We start from the raw sequence: 8,057 nt of genomic DNA on the forward strand, positions 1-8,057 counted from the left end.
GTTCTGAGTTCTATAAGCATGTAGGCTGAACAAGCCAGTAAGCTGCATTCCTCCGTGGCTTCCACATCAGGTCCTGCATCCAGGTTCCTGACCTGTTTGAGTTCCTGTCCTGACTTCGTTTGATGATGAACAGTGCTGTGGAAATTTAAGCCAAATAAAGCCCTTCCTTCCCAAGTTGTTTTGGTCAAAGTATTTTGTCACATCAACAGAAATCCTAATTAGGGCAGGGCTGGACATCCTACAGGCAAGCTGTTCTCTGAATTTGACCAGTTGTAGTTTTCTGTAATGCTCTCCATCTGCTGCAAAAATGAGCTTCTTTGATGGGGGTTGAGGGCTGCACTTATCTCTTGACATAGGGTAAGTATATATAGAATTCAATGACCAATTATAAGGGGTTAGAAAAGTGATAGTCCTAGGTTCTCCTCCATAATCCATGACCTCACCTATGGATATTTGGTTAAGTTTCCAGTTCCAATCACGGATTCTCTCTTTTTAAGAGGGCTTAATGACAAACTAGTCATTAGATGGCTATTGGTTACCCCCAGGATATAAGTGCCACTGTTGCATGGTTGGAAGTATCTCTTCTGCTAGTCATTTGCTGGCACATCTTAGGACTGTTGAAGAGACTTCAACTCTGCTCCACAACACTATCTCCTTGAGTAATGAGGGCTGCTGTCCTTTCTAGTTTCAGGAATAAGCTGAAGTGCTGTGGAAGAGGATCAGTGTCTCCCTGGAGAGGTTAGGTTGAGTACTGGATAAGTTCCTCTGCCACTGGAGGATGCCTGCTGGAGATGGAAGCTGAGAAATCCCAGGGAAGACAGAAGGCCAGTTCTTAAGCACAGGTGAAGTCAGTGTGCCCTCTAGTGACAGCTCCCCAGAATTCTTGTTAAGAAAACCACAAAGTGTGTGCAGGGAGAGCAACTGGACTGGGGATGGGTCCTTCCTTCCATCTTTCCGTAATGGAAGCATTTCCACAAGGAATCTTTCACAAAATTGCCTCGATTGCATGGTCCCAGAAACATCAACACTTGAGTTGTCCCAAAGGTGCTGCTACTGCTAGGAAGCTACACCTGGAACTGCTCTCCTAAGATTCATGGTCATTCACATCAACTTCCTGGGTCATTTCGTTATTGGGAATATTCCTCTCCATAATGTTTATCTCAAACATGCTTTCAAAGATCTTCAGTTTCCTCTTCTGTAGTATGTAAGTGAAGATCCTTAGGGAGAAGGGATGACCCAAGCAAGCTATCGCTATTACTATTTTAGCACTAAATTTGTCTTTGTCCTTCAAGACTCTCCTGTCTCATCCTCCTGAATTCTTCCCCAGGCCTGGATCACTGCAGATCTTGTTAATACATTACTCCAAAAATCTTCAGTTGCCCAAAAGAATAATAACACGACACAATGCTAATTGAACATTGACTATAGCACACATTGTCCTAACTGCAGTCTACATAGTAACTTATTTAATAGTCATATCTGTCAGAACTACAGACAGCTTTTATTCGGCTATTATAGATAAGAATACTGACACAGGAAAATAATACCACGGAGTTCCTAAGCACTGGGACTGGGAGCTTAGACTATTCTTCCTGTTTCTAGAGTTCATGCACTGTGTTATCACACACAAACATTCAAATTCTCTACTCTTGAAGCACGAAAAGTGTTCTTTAGATCCTCTCAGGGAAGCAAAGGATGGAGAGAACGATAAAATGGATGGATGAGTCCACATTCAAAGGATGTTCCTGTCAATGTAGCACATTAATTGCACGAGGTTTCCCAAACATGATAGCATGCAAGATATTCAATAGCATTTTATCACCGTCTTGAGTATTTTTAATACAAGTCACTGGTTATAACAAACATTTGATCTAAAATATGATGATTTTTGCCCCGCTAGACTTCATAGATATATTTATGACATTCAAATTTTCACAACGTTTTCACTGCATATTGAACAGATTTTATTTCTATGTAAATTAAATTGTTACATATGGCTATATCCAAACCCTTTAATTTTTCAAGTTTTTATATAAAATATTCATCACTACATATTTATCACAGAAAATATATGCTTAAATAATAAGTTCTAGCATGTAATCATTACTTCGAGAAAATTTGATTCTTAACAGTAAATTCTCAGCAAATAGAAATATTAATAAGAATTTGAAATTAAGTCATTTTACTCTGCAATGATCTGATTAAACACAATTTTTTAAAAATACCTACTCACAGATATTTTAATTCCTAATACCTATCTTCCTATTAGAGTTAAAGACACGTATAATGCAAAAATATCTGTCAGCTTAGATAGGCAAGGCCTGCCTGCTCATGATATTTCCTCCTGGCAAGATGTCAGAATAAGGTTTCTCCAAGTTTCTAAGTCCCAACAAGGATGTGCACATCAAGCTGCAATGCCACCAGGCATTAGGATCACAAGGGTCTTCTGACACTGCCTGTTCTCCACAGCCCAACAGATACAGTGGACTCTGACCTTCAAGCACCCCTGACTTCCAGGTCCCCCACCTCTCCCTCTCTGTTATCATCCCATCACAGCCCACGGCTTGGACAGTACAATTTTTAACCAAGTTTGTGGATGGGAGGGCTAGCTGCTCTGTGGATGGGAAGGCTAGCTGTTCTGTGGATGGGAGAGCTAGCTGTTCTGGTAAATTCATGCTCAGTGACTGAATGCCCAGTCTTTCAGGATCCATCTATGGTGCCAACTATTCAACAATCCTGCTGATACCACCTTCCCTCTTACACAGGCAACACCTTTGACTGAAGAGGCAAAAGCAGCCTCTTTAGGAAGCATGCTCCCAGCTATAAGAACATGTGAAGATCATACAAGGCAGCCCAGTTAGGGGAAGTGGATTCACAGGCAGGCAGCAGAATCAGGGACAGCCCTCCCGCTCCATTTGTTGGAGGACCCACATGACAACTTAGCTGCACATCTGCTACATATGTGGGGCAGGGAGTTAGATTCAGCCTGTCCTTGCTCTTTGGTTGGTAGTTCAGTCTCTAGGAGCTCCCAAGGGTCCAGGTTAGTTGACTTTGTTCATCTTCTTGTGGAGTCTCTATCTCCTTCGGGTCCCTCAATCCTTCCCCCCAAATAACTCGTCCACAAAAACTTCCTGAATTCCATCTAAAATTTGGCTATGTGTCTCTGCATCTTTTTCCACTGGCTGCTAGGTGGAGCCTCTATGAGGACAGTTATGCTAATATCTTGTCTGCAAACATAACAAAGCATCATTAATAGTGTCAGGAATTTGTGCTTGCCCGTGATCTCAGGTTGGGCTGGTCATTGGTTGGCCATTCCCTCAGTCTCTGCTCCATCTTTATGGCCTCAGGGTGAGATGATGCACCAAGTCCTACAGTAACTTGAAATGCCAGGTAGGGTGATAGCTCAGGGGGCCTCTCATTTCTCAGAGGAGAAGAAGGGGCCTTGTAGGAGTGGACTGGGAGAAGGTGAGGGCTGCAATCAGTATGTAAAGTCAATCAATCAATCAATCAATCAATCCAATCAATCAATGGAAAAAAAGAATGTGTGAATCCCAAAGATGCTTTCTTAGTCAAGTAATTTAGCATAGTACTTAAGCCCAAGGATACCAGGGTCAGACAGCCAACAGCTAGCTTTATGTCTTCATTATGTTACTGACATATCTGAATTCTTTAACAAGTAGCCTAACTTGTCTGTGCCCTAGCCCCTTATGCATAAACTAGGAATGATAATAATGATATCAGCTTCAATGAGTGTACACAGTAATTCAGTGTATTAATGTTAAAAAAGGTGCTCATGAATTATAGGCTTAGGATATGTTAGGTATGCCTAAAAGGTCTGATAAATAAAAAATAAAATTATTCCATGACACTCATTACGTAAACACACATCTGACTCCAGATGATCCCGCTCAATCTTTCTTACTCCTCTATAACCTGTCTTAGTAACCTTTACATACAGAGAACACACATGCCAAGTAAATTGTTTCATTCAGTAGATGAGATCTCACTTCAAATCTTCTGTACATGTATTTCATATTAAGTGTTCAATCAAACATTAGTGTTCTGGTGATGGTTAAACCTTCACATGGAAAATAATTATACAGAGAAATCTTTATTCTTTTTGAGGTCATGAGATATTATTTATTATGTATTAGAATTTGCTACTGCAAAGCAATAGTGGGTTGATGAGCTGCTGGCATCTGAGTTATTCTCTGGGTTGAAACCAGCCTTCTGGATGCATTTGTAATCTGGTTTAAAACTAGAATCCACACAGGAGAGTCTGGCCTTTTATTTTTTATTTCAAATGAAATAAAAGCTATCCATCTTTTTTAATTCTGAAAAAAATCCCTGTGAAGGCTAAGCACCCCTAATTTGAAATTTAAAATTTAGAATGGTTTTTAAATTTAAACCTGATTTTTGAGACAAAAATCCCAATGTATATTCCAGAATAGCCTTATATTCACAATCCTATTGCTTCAGCCTCCCTAGCTCTGTGATTATAGGCATGTACTCACATAAAATCTAAAAACTAATTTAGTGCCACTGTTACAACAAAAACAAACAAACAACAACAAAAACTATACATTTAGCTTCATGGGGTGGGTCACAGCCAAAACTAACAACACTAACATTATTACACAAAGATACAGTTAGACCATTTATGCAGTATGTATATGAAACATAAATGAGGTACGTATTCAGACTTGATCTTGTACCCAAGATTAGATATATGCAAATATTCCAAACTTTTAAAAATTTAAATCTGAAACATTTATGAACCTAAGTACTTCAGATAAGAGATTCCCAACCTGTCCAAAGAACTACCCTCCCCGCGAGGAGCACAGTCCCATGTCCCTGGCCTCACAGAACATGTCTCCATTTCCTCCCCACCTCCTCCCCACATGGCTGTCTCATGAGTGTTTACTTTTGAGTATAAATCACCACTATGGAAGCCACTGTGGAACTTATTTCAAAAAGGCCAGTGGTGGAGGTCAACAAGATGTCTCAGTAGATGAAGGCCCTTATTGCTAAGTCTAACACTCTGAGATGGTTCCTTATGGAACCTACATGATGACAAGAGAGAATCAAACACACACACACACACACACAAATACAGTCTCTCCCTCCCTCTCTCTCTCTCTCTCTCTCTCTCTCTCTCTCTCTCTCTCTCTCTCTCTCTCTCTCTCTGTGTGTAAATTTAAAAAGAAAGAAAACCAACAGTAAGTAGGTCTTCCATCTGACCCCGCTATCCCACTCCAGAGTATTTATTCAAAAGATTTCAAGTGAACATACCTCAGATCTTTGCACATCAGTACAATTTCAGCACTCACAGTAGCTGAGCTATGGAGCCAACCTAGGTAGCTGTGTTACTTGTGTTTTGTCAACTTGACATAAACCTAGACATATCTGGGAAGGGAAATTTTTTTTCTATTTTTTTTAATTGAAAATAGGCTTTTTATGTAATATATTCTGATTATGGTTTTTTCTCCCGCAACTCCCCCAGACAGTCCCCAACTTCCTTCTCAGCCAAGTTCATACCCACCTCTCTCATTAGAAAACAAATAGGCATCAAAAGATAATAATAATAGCAATAGTAATAATATAAATAATAAGATAGATAGTAAAACAAACAAAACTAAATAGAACAAAGCAAACAAGCAGAAAAAAGAGCCAAAAAAGCACAAGAAACATACAGACACACAAACACACACTTTGCACACACAGAAATCCCATAGAAACACTCACACATACAGTATAATATATATAACATCCCATAATATATACAGAAAAGATCTGTAGAGGAAGAAAAGAGCCCTGACAAAGCATCATAAGACGAGAATCCATCAAAATGCCATTGCTTTCATCTATCTTGGCCATCTAGTGCTATGGGTAGATTAATAATGGGGGATGGGAAATCTTAATTAAGAAAATACCTAAGTGAGATTGGCCTATAGGGAAGCCTGTGGGGTATTATGTTAACGATTGATGTGAGATGGCCCGGCCCACTGTAAATGGGCAAGTGGTCCTGGGTTGTGTAAGAAAGCCCAGTAAGCAAGCTATCAGGAGGAAGCCAGCAAACAAATCCCTCTGTTTCAGCTCCTACCTCCATGTTCCTGCCTTAGTGCCTGCTCTGACTTCACTCAGTGATGGACCTCTTGGTACCTAGAAGTTTAAGAAGAAATAAGTCCTTTCTTCTCCAAAGATGTTTCAGTCCTGCTGTTTTATTACCACAATGGGAAGGAAACTGAGGCACTAGCCAAAAGCAGAGGAGTGGATAAAGAAAACGTGGCTGTGGTATAAATGCACAACAGAATTTTTCAGCCACAAAAGGGGAAGTTACGTTGTTAGCAAGAAAATGGAAACAACTGGCCATGACCATGACATCAACTATAGAAATTAAGCCAGTCTCAGAAAGGCAAATGTATGTCAGCTCTCATGTGGTGTTCCTAGGCTATATTAAATATGTACATAAAATCATGTGTGTATTTATGAAGGAAAATGATGTAAAACTATCTGGGGAATAAATGGGAGAGCAATGGAAGGAGGAAGAGGTGGGAGAAGGAAGAGTAGGGAATTGTGGGGAAATGTGTTCACCCTATAGTATACCCTACAGTATATATTTGGTTTGGAAATTTAAAAATAATAAAATAAAAATGGTGTAAATTACCATCCCCTTCTCAGCTTAAGTAAATTCCTATTTCAATGAAAATATTAAAAGCTGATTATCAAAACTGAGTCACTAATTCCTTCTGGTTGGTAATGAGCTGTTCTCAGGAAGAGGTGATACTCACCGCCAGTTATGTGATGCTATGCCAGTCTCTGAGGAGACAGAAGTGAGACAGACAGGCGTGCTTAGTGTTTTGATAGACCCTGTGTTTCTTGGGGTGGGCAGATTAAACAAGTTATCAGATGCAAATAAAGTGTTCTCAAATTACAATGAAATTAAATGCAAGTCTGATCAAATAAAATTGTCTCATTCACAAGGGTTCTCTAAATTGACTGCAATGTCAGAATCACCCAGGCAAGAAGAGAATGCAATAGGGGGATCAGGTGCCAGTTCTTTAAACCCCCTCAAAGTGACTCTAAAACTATAACCAAGATAGAGAATTAACTTGCTTGCGTGTGTGTACGTGTGCGCACGCGTGCGTGTGAGTGTGAGTGTGTGTGTGTGCGTTTCTGTGCGTGTGTGTGTGTGTTTCTGTGCGTGTGTGTATGCGCGCGCGCGCGTGCACGCACTCAGTCTGTCTGTCAGAATTGCAAATACCTAAAGGAAATTTGTCCCTTCTATGGATAAATTTAATTTGTTATTAATACTAGTTGGGTGTGCTTAAGCAAACTAATCGCTCTACACTTTGATTTCTCGACTTGTAAAGTGACTATGTTAATATCTCCATCTCTTTATAACATTTGTATTAAAAATCAAATTATACATGCCAAACATTTGCCCTGGTAGCCTATGCCTAAAGCTTGCTCCCAGAGTCGGCTTGCAGTAACTGACATTTCTGCAGCCCACTGTCTGCTCTCAGGACTCTCTGCTGCCCCCAGAGTCGGCTTGCAGTATTGCCGTTTCTGAGGCTCACTGCTCTCCGGACTCTCTAGGCTGCCCCCTCTTTTCATTTTTTATTGTTACTGTTTCTGGCTCGGCTGCAGAAGACAGCAATTTCCTTCCAGCCTTAAGCTATCTTCCATGTAAACGTGGCACCAGCACTTCACCAGGCTTTTCCTAGGACCCTTAGTAGCCTGCAAAGATTGACCTCAGCGTGTTTTCCTTGTTGCCTGGACCTCCTTTGCACCATTTTTATGTTCCACGATTCCCTTTTCTACCCTGAAAGAAAAAGAACTGCCAGGTTCTGCATAAGAGAGAGAAGAGCGCATGATTCCCCTGGGGCCTTGAGACACTGTGGGGACTGTCTTCTTCTTTGCCTGAACCTCATCAAAATCTGCATCTAACTTTCCACTCCCTTCTAGAACTTCTCTCCTGATGCCCTGCCGCACTGCCGTTCAGTTTATCTCATGTTTTTAAAACCTGAGCAGGCTGTGGTTTTTTTTTTGTTTTT

The sequence above is a fragment of the Mastomys coucha genome, unplaced genomic scaffold (assembly GCF_008632895.1).
Source record: "Mastomys coucha isolate ucsf_1 unplaced genomic scaffold, UCSF_Mcou_1 pScaffold13, whole genome shotgun sequence".
NCBI lineage: Eukaryota > Metazoa > Chordata > Mammalia > Rodentia > Muridae > Mastomys > Mastomys coucha.